We start from the raw sequence: 15,735 nt of genomic DNA, 5'->3' as shown, positions 1-15,735 counted from the left end.
CGTGTATATGCCGAATGATTGTGCATCGCGTTCGTGGTTCATACACATAACGCTCAAGGTTTAAACCTAGGCTAGTTGGCAGCTGGAGGAACTTCTACAAACATCGCCCTTTTGCATGAAAGAATAAGGTCGATATCCCCTGTTCTTGTTCTACATTAGTTAACCGATCTTGGTTATCATTCATATCGGGAAAAGGCAATACTTGGAAGACTGAATAGTGGGTCAAATTCATCCTAGTAATTTCGATAACAAACCATTTGAAGGTTAAATAAAATATGGAAAATGCAAGAAATTAGAAAAGTATCCATTTACAGGAAAAATCGCAGTAATAATACGCAGTTTTTACCAATTTTTAACATTTCGTATCATTTTGATCAGTGTCGTCGTGGAAATGTGCCTCACTTCGAAACTTATTTAAATGATACGTTCATATCCGCCACAGCCCGTCATTTTGGGAACACGAGACGTGTAATACAAAGGTCACAGAAAGAGCGAACGTGATCAATTCAAGAATGAGGTGCGCCAGTATTTCCTTATGAGTACGTAGTTACTCTATTCTCTGGAACTTCAGACATTCATCCCTTTTTTTGTTTTACACATGGTGTTAACATCTGACCGGACTATAGGGCAAATAATATATAAAGATGCTGTCAAAAGTTGCAGACAGAATGACGAATTTGTTTCGGGGTGACAAAAACAGCAACCGGCAACTCTCCTACTGCTTGACTTATTTCGTCGCCCGCGACTGCAGTCTCTGCTTAGTGCAACAAGTTCGGGGCAAGTGAGAAATATCAGTAAAACATATTTCTGTTCATCACGTGTGTCAGTCGTAAGGTATTTTTACGCTGTATTCAACTGAGAATGTGTCATTTATCAGTTTGTTGGTGTTTTACAGTAAAACAATTGTATAAAAGTGGTGTAACATCGTCAAAAGATACTGATGGCATTTTACTAAGAAAAAGCATGCGCCACGTCATTCGTAGGCGTGTTGGTGGTTGCACCACTTGGTGCAAATTTTGCCTTTCATACACCAGTATAATTAATTAAATTCCGGCGTCAGGGACCAAAAGCAGATGACGCCAAATTGTAACATGATGGCTGTTAACAGTCAGTATCACAATGAACAACCACTTTCAAGGAATAAAAAAACTTAAAATGTTTACATGACAGACCCGCGAAAGTTCGAAAAGGCAGTGATATATCTATCTATCTCTATCTATCTATCTATCTATCCATCTATATATATATATATATATATATATATATATATATATATATATATATATATATATATATATATATATATGTAAGTCTTATCGCTTGGCGATAGACTTTTTTGTGTTCTCCTTACGACTGTCATTCGTAAGTATTTCTGGTTCTCTCATCTCCCTTGGATATCTTAGTAGAGTGGTTCTTTCTTAACTAAAGGAGATGATTCAAACAGGCAAGTTGAACAAAGATAACAACTTTATTCTGTAACTCCATACTAGGAGATGCAGCTCGGTCGGAAGACCGATATGTTTGATGGTTGGCGCGGAACTGCCATTCTAAAGCATCGCGTCGATAGCGGAACATTAGCTATTCTCAGCAATTCATATAAAAAACATACGTAGTCCACCGGCTCGGAAGTTACAAGTTTCCGGCGTAGGTTAACAGGTCAACCGCTTCCCATGGAAGTTGTTGTGCAAAGTTATCATAAACATTAAAATGTTGACAAAGCTTTGAGCTAGATCAGGCTACTGCAGACAGCGCATAGCGTAATCTAGGTCTGCTTTGGTCACGTAGAAACCCTCCTAATGCCATGACCTCAGGTCATGGGTTTATATTACAGATCTTGTAAATTTAATAGATGTATTTATTACATTAGGCTCGGACTGCTACCTATTCAAGCCTTGAATAACAAAAAAAAATTACTTTAAACATTGTTCATAGGAGCGTGCTCGTAACATACCGTCTAGGTATAACATAATAAGTGATTAAATGCATAAAAAGGTTCTGTTTTACATACCCTTGTTGACATATTCATAAACAAAGATAAATGCATGGAAAATATAGATCCATGTTTGGTAATAATAATGATTAGGTACCCAAAAAATAATAAAAAGGTAAAAATCAAAAGATTAACATGTATACATGATAAATATGATAACAGGTAAACCTGATTAAGAATAATGGTTACTAAATAATGATCATAGCATGATCATGGATAATTGTTAAAGAGTACTTGACACTCTTTGTAATAGATAAATATAATTGTACAATGGATAATAGTATAACTATGGAAATCTGCAGAAAAGCATATATAGGGCTGATATATTTTATTAGGTGCCCGAAAAAATACCTTTAGGAATATATTAATGTATAATATTGGGCTATAATGCTTTATTAGGCGCCCTGGAGATACTTTAACTGTTCAAATGCAAAGGCGTGAGTCTTTCTTTGTCCTACATTTTTTGCCAGCATACGGACCGCTTTTCACACACAACACAATTCCAGACAATTCCCTAGGCACGAACTGAAGTGGCCAGGTTCAGGCGGCCCATAAACGCAAACGACTTGAGTTTAACGGGTACGTCATCTAGACGGGCCAATACGTTCCCTTGGAGATCCTTCTGTTTACGCCTCAGCCTACGCCAAGCAAAGATGTTGACGCGATAACCAATATGGCCGTCACGCTGAACACGGCTAGCAGAATGTAGTAGCGAAGATTTTCTCCACCTGCATAAGTCGGTGACGCGTGGTCATCTCAGCCAGTTGCGTCAAACGATGAGCCACTCTGCGCGTTGTATGGGAGAGGTAGTGACGGGATGATTGTGGAAGCCCACGTGTAGTTCGCGAAATACGCCTTCTCACGTATTATCGTGTTGACCCCTCTGACGGTGTAGTTTGTAGATGTCCCCGTACAAACCATCGGCTGCTTCGAATATAGGGGCATGGGCGGTGGTACCGTCCGGACACACGACGTCGAATCCGGCCCTTATCATAACGGATCCAGGAACCATTATTCATCCTGTAATTGAATTTATTACCGTAAAAGGGATAAAGTTTCCCCAGACAACCTTCGCTTGTATGAGAGAGAGAGCCGTTTAGCACTATGCCTAACTCACATGAATCCGTTGATATAGGATAGAATTCAAAAGAGTCAGCTGTACAAATTTTATTATTCATGGCTTCTGAACAGTGAGTGAGTTTATCTAAGTCTTTAATGACTGTAAATGATTTCTTATCAGAAGAAATCAGTACATGCCCGTTAAATGATATTACTGGATTTGAGTTATTCGTCATGAAAGTAGAAACGGTGTTTCTATTTTGTATGATTGCCAAGCATCGGAAGAATCAAAAGGAATTGTGATCATAATTCTATAATTTTCAACGCTGACTGATATTAGGCTATAATAGAACTCTACTTTATGGGCGTCTAATAAAGGAATATAACCTAGTTCTCCCGTCCGTTTTCAAAGTTAACGTCAGATCTTTAATAGGCATGAGGTGAGGAGATAACACACCCTTTGTTGCTAACGTAATTGCTTCTACGTAATCTTTTGACTTTTCAATAAAATGTGATATTTCACACGGATATGATCTATTTTCGAACTATAGTAAGCTAACGTAGCCAGCAAATGTTGAACTTCCATGACCTGATCGATATTTATTATTTGAATGTTCATTACGATACTCATTATTTGATTGATCGAAGATAACTGGCTGCGAAGTTCAGATAAAGCCAATTCTGTTTTTGTGTGCAAAAAAACTCAATTCTTTTATTTTGATATTATCTTAAGGCGATTTGAGATTCCTAAGCCTAGATTCGCAACTGATCCTAAGATGTTTAGTCCAGCCAGAATAAGCGGGGTTGCGGCGTTCAAGAGTATTTGTGCCGCACAGACCACATCAGTAGGTCACGAGCGAGTTCTTCTGCCTCAGCGGTTTTATTTTGTATGTCATAAGACAACATTTCCGCGACGCTTAGTGTTTGAGCTAGCGAAATCTCTGAGTTAGCATGAAAATTACGTTCATGCATTTCCTTAAGGGAAATAGCAAACCTCATCAGGTCATTCTTTAAGTTAAGGACGTCATCTTCAGGCAAGAAAATCGCATGCATTATCTACTTCTATAACAATATTACTTGACACGATGATACATCATCTATTCTCTCGATAATCGAGCCATGATTAAATTCTAATTTCTTTCGTCCTAGCGCTCTTTCCATACAACAAAGATGTCGAATACACAATATCACTCCTAACAATAACAGATTCATTTTTGAAACCTGCAATGAGGTAAAACATATGTAATAACTCGCGTAAAAAGAATAGGTTTACATACAATATGATTAATAGATATATATATAAATTATTATACAAGTTTCATAAATACAACCATTTTTTCCCTCACTCCATCTACCTTTCTTTAGATTCTGATATGTGCCAATGGGACTATTCTCACATCAGTGGTTTGGATACATTTTGAACCCTAACTCTATTGGCCGTTAAATTTTCTAAAATGTTAAACGGGCCTTCAAACTTAGGTGTCAGTTTATAATTTAAACCTTTACGTACGTATACTTGTATGTATACCTGATCGCCCACGGCATATGTTCTAGTTGGCTTAGCTATTTTATCATGATTTTTTTTCATTATTATTTGTGCTTCTTCTAGATTCTTACGAAATTATATTATATCGACTTATGCTTGCATCCATAACATCCTTTAGAGGATTTGATAAATTAGTTTGTAGGCTTTAAGATGTGGAAAGGCGTTCGGGCCGGGATACCGTACAGTGCCTCATGTGGTGTCATTTTAATAGACACATGATACGAGTGATTAAGTGTGCTTAGTACCGCAGGTATGGCAATGTCCCAGTTGGGGTCTGCCCCCCCTAAGGTGACCTTTAAAATGTTTAAAAAAACCTTACGATTTGCCCTCTCCACTAGCCCATTAGACTCTGGGTGATAGATCATGGTATTGATTTTCTTTATACAAAGGAATTCGCACAAGGAGTTAAGGAAATGATTATTGAACTCCCCGCCCGAGTCTGAGATAATGATGTGTGGAATTCTAGTTTACAAATGTAGCACTCGTAAAACTTCCTAGCGCACTCGACCGCGGTTTTTGTTTTAAGCGCTATAAGTTCTGTATACGAGTCAAAGCGTCTATAATTACTAGGAGGTGCTTATTTCCTCTGTCTGACTCGTAAAATCCTGTTAATAAATCTAAATGTACTCTTTCAAACGGGTTGATTTGGCACGGGGTAAGCCCCTAGGCTGACAGGTGTCTTCGTGTGCCCTTTGTATTCTTGACAAGTGCGACAATTTGCTATGTGCTTTTTTATATCTGTAAGCATCGTATGCCAATAAAATAAGGATTTGGCTTTCTGTGACATCAAGGTATAACCTGGGTGTCCGTGCAGTGGATTTTCATGCAACCATTTTAGACAGTGGGTATGAGGGAGATAGGCACCACCACCTGGTTGTTATTCAACTGCGGTGTGTTGCGGGTTTCCTCGTCACGGATCTACACAGGATATTGTCCTGTATGATATAATTCTGCTGCTTATACTTTAGGTATTCCTTTTCCTTCGGATTTCCGTTTAACGCAATGATGATTTTTTCTATTTGCGGATCTTTTCTTTGTTCTGTCTGTAATAGTTCAGCACTCCAGCCCAGATCTTCCTGTTCAGATAAGTAGTTTTAACAATGGGCGTGGAGGTTGAGATATCTATTAATTCAGCTAATGGCTCGTACAAGATGAGAGGGGTTGCGTGATAATGCGTCAGCAATGATATCTGCTTTCCCAGGTAAAATACTACCCGATCCTCGCGCCAAAGTCCTGAATGATCATGTGCCACCGAGTTCGCTTGGGGCTGTGACTAAAGCCTTTAAAGAAGTCGGTTAGGGGCTTATGATCAGTGAGAACCTTGACGGGATAAACCGTATATTATGAATTTAAAGTGCACGAGAGGAATTAACAATAGCGAGCCCTTCCTTGTCTATTACTGCATATTTACTTTCGGAAGGTCTCAGTTTACGTGAATAAAAAGCTATAGGGAAAAACTGTTTATCATATTGTTGAAGCAATTACCCCACCTACTCCTAGGTCTGAGGCGTCTGTTTGCTATGAACAAAAATTCCTTACCGAAGTCAGGAAATTTCAAGATAGGAGAACTACACAGTTCATCTTTCAATTTATCGAACGCCTGTTGATGAATTTCAGACCATACGAAATCTTACGCCCTTTTTTATAAGACGGTTTTAGGGGAGCGGCTATGATTGAGTAGTTGCGGATGAAGCGGCGATAGTAGCCGCTACATCCTAAAAATTGCTGTATTCCCTTGACGTTAGTAGGTATCGGAAAGTTACGGATAGCCGACACCTTATCATGGACGACTTTAAGACCTTCACTAGAAACCGTGAAACCTAGATAGACTAGTTCTGTTTTAAAAAATTCACACTTAAAAACTTATCTTTACCCTTAAATTATGCTGCCTTAATCTTTGTAGCACTAACTCCAATTTACGTAAATGTTCTTCTAATGTGTTGGAAAAGAATTACTAGGGTCGTCCATGTAGGCATGTAGGATATCTCCTAACAAGTCTCCAAACACGATGTTTATCATACGAGTAAAAGTTATAGGAGCACAACGTAAACCAAAAGGCATACGCAAAAATTCATAATGTCCCCTGGCTGTGGTGAAGGCAGTGTATGGATACTCTCTTGTTCCAACGGAATCTGATGAAATCCTTTTAGTAAGTCTAGGCTTGTGAAATATTATTCTGACCTAGTAAGGATAGGATATCATCGGTACATGGTACTGGGATTCTGTCAGGGATTGTTTCTTCATTTAAACGACGAAAATCTACGCATATCGCCAAGTTCGATCTTTTTTCGGTACTACTATTAACGGAAAATTATAAGGGCTGTTTTGATTTCCTAATGACTCCTTCTTTTAACATTTTACTACTTCCTCTGTTATCTCATTCTGAAATTTCATAGGAAGTCGGTACGAAGGTACATAGATTACTTCTGTTTGTCCTTGAGCCTTATTTGATGCTCGATGACATCCGTTTTTCCTAAGGTTCCATCCGTAGTGGAAAAAACATCATGATATTTAGTTAAAAGATTCAAAATTTCTGCTGAATTTCTTCTTCTTGAATGTCCTTATTGATTTTGTTCTTTATAGATTGCAAAAGGGGTTCATCCGCAACTGATTGAGCGTGATTTATCTCAGCTACGGTAAGAATGCGATGTTTATAAACTTCGGCATCCAAGATATGTTGATTTTTGTGGATTACTAAAGTGGTATTCAAATGATTACAGACTTCGATGTTACATTGTTGTTGTGAGCCGACTGTATAAATGGCTTGTTGTGACGGATAATTCGTGTGTTTTCAGAGTTTCGGAAAGGATTAATGTTTCAGATCCTGGCAAGGTTCTCTTTACACGCACTAATATATTTGAAGTTACGTTAGGCTCGAGAGTTTGCGTGCAAGCTGATATTACGGGTGAGCGAGAGTTCTGTTTTGGGTTGACCTGTATTATTTCTTGGTTTCATGAGACAAAGGTGAGTGGTTTTCCAATTAATGTTAAGTGACGGGGAAACTCTTTGTTCTTCTCTTTATTATCTAAAACTGATTTTAGGTATTAGAAGACCTATAGAATTTTCCCTTGATATACACGCCGTGTTTTGCAGGTGCTAAGATAATATTTTGAGTGCCCATAGACGGGTATACGATATTACTGCGGGATACATATTAATGTTTTGTACAACGACAAAGGTATCAGCAAACGTGCGCTTACCGACCTTGTACTGTACATGAGTTACGCCCACAACATTTAATTCATTATTCCTATGCCTGAGAGCCTATTCCGGACTTTTCTATAGGGAAATTTGAAAAGAGTAAATGATTGAGTCCTTAAATCCATGATATTACGTGGACTACCAGAATCAAAGAACAAAGTGGAATGACTTATGGTCCAAATTTACTGCATGTAAGGTTGGTCGCAACTCGTCTTGACTAATAATTGCATGAATTTGTTGCAAATCTACTGGAACCTGCACAGATTTTTTTTGATTCGGCCGTGTGTTTCATAGGAAAATCAATTGTCTCACAATGATCTGATAAATAATTAAACTGATTATTTGATACAAAAGATGTTGATATTGATGACACCCAACATCGCCCCTCCCCTCCCCCCTTGGAGTGAACTACATGGTATTTGTTTTTGTTTATCACACCTTGTTGAAAATTTGCTTGCCCTTGCGAGTTCTGGCTTGACGGCCCAGGAACAGAGGTACCTGAAGCACGATTTGTTTGTTTCTGCTGTTGTGCAGAATTTCCGTTTGGTTGTTTCTTCTTATAGTACTGAGGACCCTTCTTTTTATTTGCACTGGCAACTGGTTGCGTGTTTGTAGCATTCTGCTGTTGATTCCTCGAGTAGCAACGGTTATATGAATGAGTTGAACTATTGTGTATTGAACAAAAACGCGTCCGACAGTCTGAAATTCATGTGACCTGGTCGTTTACAGTTATAACAAACCATCCCTGCAACTTGATTATTATTATGTACCACATTTACTTGTTGTGGCTTGTTCTCATTTTTGCAAAAACTTGAATGAGCGAAGGATCTAGGTCGGTACATTTAGACATGTGTTTTTTTATTTGTTTATACACATATAATTCCGTACTGTCGGGCTGCAATTTTTTATTCAAAAACACCGTACTAACGCTTCAGGCAACATTGCAGTGATAGACGTAAGGTAGATCAAACGGATAAAATCTTTCACTTTGATTTTGGCACCCGCAACCCACCCGGAGTTACTTAAACTATCCTGATATTCATTTAGCCGGTCGGCAATTAGCGCCGCCCGCTCGACAACATTAAGCTGAGTCATGGAGGCTTGGTTAAGGATATTTCTCAATGCCAATACTACAATCTAAAGCCTCTTCACCCCCATACACGGCACGTAATCTAATTTTGAACTCGTCCCATGTAAGCGCCTCTTGGAAAGAAAACCCCCCTTAGATACGCACTTGCGTCACCTTTTGCAAAGTCAATGAAGCTCTTGGCCTCCTGTAATTGTACTGCTGGGTCTGTGATGCTTTTTGCAGTTTAAATGAGCGTCTACAGATGAGATCCATGCCTCAACATTGAGGCAGGAACCCATTGACCCGACCTTGAAAAAGGGACAATCGCTGACCTCGCGCTAACGAGAGTCACCACATTGGGGTTGCCAGCCGGAGTAGTTGCCATTTCGACTTTCATTTTTTCTTTTTTTTATCATTCTACCATTCCTTGCAATCCTATTCAAAATATCTATAAGAGTACACTCGACCACTACGTAAACGCATATGCAATGTACTGTAGAAGTGTGTTATAATAATAGGAAAATCCCCAAAAAGATACAAAAATACAGATATGATAAAATATTATACGGAGAATTCCTGCAAGAAACGATTATCAACAGCGAGAAGAGAAAAAAATTAATCTGCGGGCGAGAACTCGTAGTTGAAGATTGATTCTGTAATGAAGGAAGATTAATGTGGCGAACAACTCACCCCCAGAATACTGGATGATCGACTCTTGATGAACAACACTTCACTGAGGAAAAGACCTGAATAGATAAAAATGGTACTTAGCTCCAGGTTATATTGCGAAGGATTGTTGACATGGGATGACGTCTCAGTTCCTGTCTAAGTCTCGCGTCGGAAGTCGTGATGACGTCACGGTCTTCTCTCGGTGCACGATGTGTGGAGAAGTCCAAGATTGATGACGTCACAGCCTCCGTCCTTGCACTACTGACTCTAGCTGTACTCTCTGCGTCCTTGCTCATGATCGGGTGATGTTTCCTGTGTTTTGTTCTTCCTTTCCGTTGATGTTCGATGCTGCTCTCGTCCGGTGTAGATTCTCGAAGATAAGTGACAACAGTCGCTCAAACGTCGGTTGTTAATGCTTGTATTCCTCTCGATGAAGGACATAGCTGCGTCTTCATAAACTGTTGCGTTGATTGAAGATCCCGTTTCCTCTGTTTAGGTTTGATGTTGAAGGTGGAAGTTAGTTCTTGTAGACCTTCGGTCGGCTGATATGGGTCTTGTTAATTATATTCTTCATTATACGCTGAACACCACATGTAAGTCTTATCGCCTTGGCGATAGACTTTTTGTTCTTGCTTACGACTGTCATTCGTAAGTATTTCTGGTTCCTCTCATCTCCCTTGGATATCTTAGTAGAGTGGTTCTTTCTTAACTAAAGGAGATGATTCAAACAGGCAAGTTGAACAAAGATAACAACTTTATTCTGTAACCTCCATACTAGGAGATGCAGCTCGGTCGGAAGACCGATATGTTTGATGGTTGGCGCGGAACTGCCACCATTCTAAAGCATCGCGTCGATAGCGGAACATTAGCTATCTCAGCAATTCATATAAAAACATACGTAGTCCGCCGGCTCGGAAGTTACAAGTTTCCGGCGTAGGTTAAAACAGGTCAAACCGCTTCCCATGGAAGTTGTTGTGCAAAGTTATCATAAACATAAAATGTTTGGGGACAAAAGCTTTTGAGCTAGATCAGGCTACTGCAGACAGCGCATAGCGTAATCTAGGTCTGCTTTGGGTCACGTGTAGGAAAAAAAAAAAAAAAAAACCCTCTAATGCCCATGACCTCAGGTCATTTTGGGGGTTTATATTTACAGATCTTGTAAATTTAATAGATGTATTTATTACATATATTATTATATATATATATATATATTATATATATATACATATATTACATATATACATATATATATATTATATATATATATATATATATACATATATACATATATATATATATATATATATATATATATATACACTACATACATACTACATACATACATACATACATACATACACACACACACACACACACACACATACATATATATATATATTTATGTTTGTGTGTATGTGTATGTGGGGGGTGGTGTTGACTTTATACTAAGCCTCACGGGTCTATCATATAAACATTTTAGTGTTTTCATGATCAATATCTACCATCCAGTGGCTCCGATAAACTGGCGAAGCTGCAAGTTAATTAACTAGGCGTATCAGAATACTCTGCTTACATAGTTTAATATCGATAATTGCATTTTCAATAGTCTTAAGTAAATCTTACATGGTATGAAACTGAAAGATGCAAGGTTTTTTATGCCGAGAGTTTTTTCTTTTATACCATCTATACTCTTGGAATATCATTTGAATGGCGTTAGGACCGTGCTGGACCGTCAGAAAGTGAGCCCGTTTCCAGTAAGACTGATACTGTAAGAATTATTCTGATATCGGATGAAAATTAAAGATGAAAGGATTTATCTGGCAAAAGAGCTTTTCTGTTATCTTCAATAATTTTGGAGGTATCAGCATTTGAATAGCGTTTGGGGCCTCAGGCAATCATTAAAACTACGTTTAAATGCCGCCTTTTCTTATCAGGGTGTAAATAACTTCACAATAGTTAAGAACATGAAACATTTACTTGGCATAACGAGGAATGGTGATATCTTTCTTAAGTAAAAGCAAAGAGGCTGGATAACAATTCATTTTGAGTCCAGCCAATGGTGCTCTCGCCTCTCTTCAGAATCAACTTCATGCTCTTACATGATAATAAATGTACTTAAGATTACATCATAGCCTGTATCAACGAAATTATTTTAACGGTGAGATGGAAGAGATTGGTGTTTTTCAACTTTAAAGCGAGAGCTCCCTACTTTGTGTCTTCGTATGAGTCCCCAAATTAAATCTAGATCATTAAACATTACTCTTTTACTACATCTCAAATGTTCTCTTCACCATGAATGTAACAAAAATGGTGGTCCTTCTTAGTACATTTTCTCTGCTGTCATTATGTTGTTCAATCTATGCATAAAAAAGGGTTGCAAGTTCTGTCAGTGACCACATAACAACGAGAAAAGAATCAAGGACAACCTCGTTGTTTTCCGTTCATGGGCCATTTAACACAGCCTGGGAGACAGTTGTGTTGATGATCAATATCCTTTAGAGATTTAGACAGCAGGACACAGAAGAAGAACTGCAAGAAAGGTTTTGAGCAGGGTAAGGAGCCCACCTAGAAAGTAAATGATTGAAAGTGAACACTGGAAAGACGGAGTTGATGATTAGTAGTAGAGAAGGAAATGAAGAAGTAAACACTCAAATAGAAGATGGTACAGTGCTAAAGCAAAACAGTGAGTTTAACTACTTGGGATTAAACTAACCAACACGGAGGGGAGGAACTGAGAAAGAAGCCGAGACAGAGAGTGAAAGAAACATGGTAAAAATGGAGAAAAGAAACTAGAGTTGCTTTAGACATGAAAGTGCCGGTAAAGCTCAAAATGAAGATTTATAAGATAGTCATCAGGCGTGTACTGTTATATGGGACAGAAACTTGGCCACTTAAGAGGAAGAGAGGAGGGACTGTAGGAAAGAACCGAGACGAGGATGTTGAGATGGATTGTTGGAATATCACTTCTGGGGAAGGGAGAGAGAGTCAAGAGATAAGGAGAATGTGTGGTATGTGTAATGTAAAAAGAGAAGGCTACAGAAGCTCATCTGAGATACTATGGCCATGTAAAAAGAAGAGAAGAGGTGGAACCAATCAAGAGAGCTAAGAACATGCCTGTGCTGGAGGTGAGTGTGGGCCGTCAGGGGATCAGATGGAGGGATATGGGTGAGAGGGACTCGGCGGGGAAGAAGATGCAAGGAATCGAAATAGATGGAAAAAAATTGACTCGAGCGACCAACCCTGCTATACTGTGGGATTGGTAAGGTCGAAAGATGATGATCCCAAACAGATACCCTTCTCTCATTTTGAAAGGAAATAAAGAAGTGTGCTTGTATTAGGTTCTAAGAATCAGTAATCTTTTGATTATCTCGTGCCTTTCCACAAACTAGTAAATTTTCTCTTGTGCTTACCTACTTTTCAAACGTTCATATTCCTGCGAACTTCTTTAAGTGTTTGTGAAAATGACTTCTTATCGAGTCGTCCTTCATACTTGTAAACTCTCACTCTTGCAACCAAAGTTGTTTTGACGTCGTTTGACCAAAATCCATCTTATCTGGAATCTTGCGCTCTCGGCCTTCCCAGAGAAGTGTCAACTTCCTCTCAGTTCCTGACTTCTCGAAGTTTCACACTCTCATACATTCAATCTCCCATACTTACTTAAACAGTAATGAGTATATGCACAAACGTTATTCGTTTGCGGAATTCTCCCCACGTGATTTCTTCCATGAAAAGATTCTGCTAATCCTTTTTGGCTAAGCTTTTTCTCCATTTAACTCCGATACATTTGTCTTAAAATACGTTTTCACCACTACTCGAAAACCGGTTTGTTATCTTTTCCTATCTGTTTTGCCGTGTCTAGCACTAGTCCCTTTGGGATTAATTGCGCTTAAAAGAAACCTTTCTCAAGTCAGTATTGGAGGTGCGAACGAAGTTGAATATGAAAGCAAAATAAAAATGAAATCGTGAATAAACTTGAGTGCTCTGGATCAGCGTTTAATATATTTCTACGTCAGTCCGATCCCTCTGGACTGCTTGAAGTGAAAGTCGGTGAACGAAGACAATCCCTCGACGAACTGGAGGTGGAATATGGACGAATCAACTGACCAGAGCAACCTCAGTTCTGATAATGCTTATCTTGTCATGTGACAATGATAAGCGCGCTAAACTCTCGTAATTCGGAATATGTGATTTTGGCATGAAGCCAAGCACTGGGGGGGGGACCCATAGAGTTAATCATTCAACTCTATATCTAAACTGTATGTTGTTGCCTTAGCAGATTTTAATTACACGCACATTATATATATATATATATATATATATATAGTATGTTATATATATATATATATATATATATATATGGTATGTATATATATATATATATATATATATATATATATATATACATATATATTATGAGTATGTTAATGCGTGTCTGGCTGAGCGAATCTTCCATTAATTCAACCGCCTCTTCAAACTCATTTCGCCACTTTCCCACACCCACACGCATACGTGAAAGATCAGTATATTTAAAAAGTATATATTTGTTATTGGTGATTATAACCTTTAGGTAAATTGTTCTTTATCAGCCTTTTGAGCAGAAAACACTAAATGATTTGTTAAGGTGGTGGAAGACTATTTTCGCATCCGTTAAGTTGTAATTAGATTCAGCAATGTAGGTATGCATGAGCTTATGAATTGTTGTACTTCCTAGCATTGTGGAATAAGGATTATCTCACTCATGCTGTTATGTGCCGGTTTAGTTTCCATTTCGGAAGGAAAAGATTCAAAATTGTTTTTCTTCATTCAGATTTGGTCTTAATCAAGCCAAAGTGTTCTCACTCTAGGGTCGTAAAGTCAGTGTTACCAGTGGGAAAAGTATAAAAGTATCCCAATTGGTAAAAAAAAAAAAAAAAAAAAAACATTTCCTTTAGAAGATATCCAATATGTCTCACTAGGAGTGAAAATCCCCTCCCTTTCGTTTGCATATAAAAGTTTATATTGTTACTCTATTTGGCTTGTTCCTATTAGCAGTTTTAGTTTTCTTAAAAGAATACTATTCTGCCTGCCCTCAAATCTTAAAAATGTCGAATCAAGCATACAAAATTCCAGCTTTATAGCCTCTGTAGTTACTATTTTATTTAAGGTTAAAGCTAGCCATAATCGTGCCACTGGCAACGATATACGATAGCCCACCACCGGTTAAAGGTTGATGGGTCGTGGGTTTTATACAGCATTGTACCGCAAGACCACCGATAGTGATGTCAATTCTTGGAGGCCTTGGATTATACCAACTGTAGCGGCTGTACAACAAATTTCGGTTAAGTCGTAGAAGTTTCGGCGCATATTTTTATTTTACTAATTTTTTTTTTGTATTGCTAGAAAGTTCTGCGGCTGGGACTAACAAATCTAACACAAATTGAGAGTGGTTATGGAACATACGTGTTCACCATCGCTACATTTAATTTTTTTTCTGAACGCCAAAATTCAGTGGGTTATACGACTTAATTACTTTATCCTAAAAAATTAGCGCTCTCCACTCTCCAAGCGTCATTACATTGATCATAAAGTGGAAATTTAGCCGAGAGTGGAACCTTTAACAATACCTACTAGCTCTTGCTACTGCTAATTTTTCTTTTATTAGAAAAAAATGCACAGTGTTTTCAGTTTTAACAGTATCAGACAAAATTTTATCAGTTTAAAAATTGACTTAATATTTACCAAAAAAAAAAAAAAAAAAGTACACGCTAATTTTATCTTACCATTAGGGTTGACAAAATATTTAGTTGTGCTTCCTACTACTTGGTAACATGTATCCTATCAAGGTTAAATATCATGCATTCCTGGAAAGCCTGTATATTGTGCATATCTCTTAAAACAAAATATTCTAAACAATTATCACAACCTAAAATGATTACTGTAGTGCTTGCAATGCCACCGATATAGCACTTTTCATACAAGATACAAAACGAAAATAGGCATGATGAGTAAACTAATAATTAAAAAACCCATAAACAATAACATGTATATGCTCAAATCATTGTCCGTAGCGTGCGTGATTCATACACGTACCGAACAAGGTTTAAACCTCGGCGATTTGGCAGCCGGAGGTACTTACAACAAGCAAACATCGCCCTTTTGCTTGGGAAAAGTAAGGTCGACATCTCCTGTTCCGGTTAATGGATCTTTGTTATCATATTCAGG

At 38.1% G+C, this 15,735-nt stretch overlaps 1 protein-coding gene across 4 annotated transcripts in view; it reads left to right on the top strand.

Moving 5' to 3' along the window:
- Window positions 1-15,735, top strand: part of LOC135216353 (E3 ubiquitin-protein ligase rnf168-like) — a 97,899-nt gene that overhangs the window by 47,694 nt on the left and 34,470 nt on the right. For 2 of the 4 annotated variants that reach the window (XM_064251612.1, XM_064251654.1), the window contains exon 1: window positions 715-834. The exons of the other annotated variants lie outside the window; for them this stretch is intronic. The gene's annotated coding sequence lies outside the window, so the exon portion shown is untranslated. Of the gene's footprint in view, window positions 1-714; window positions 835-15,735 lie in introns of those variants that run through there. 4 annotated transcript variants of the gene reach the window in all.

Source organism: Macrobrachium nipponense, chromosome 19, assembly GCF_015104395.2.
Source record: "Macrobrachium nipponense isolate FS-2020 chromosome 19, ASM1510439v2, whole genome shotgun sequence".
NCBI lineage: Eukaryota > Metazoa > Arthropoda > Malacostraca > Decapoda > Palaemonidae > Macrobrachium > Macrobrachium nipponense.
This window is presented reverse-complemented; position numbering and strand designations above follow the sequence as displayed.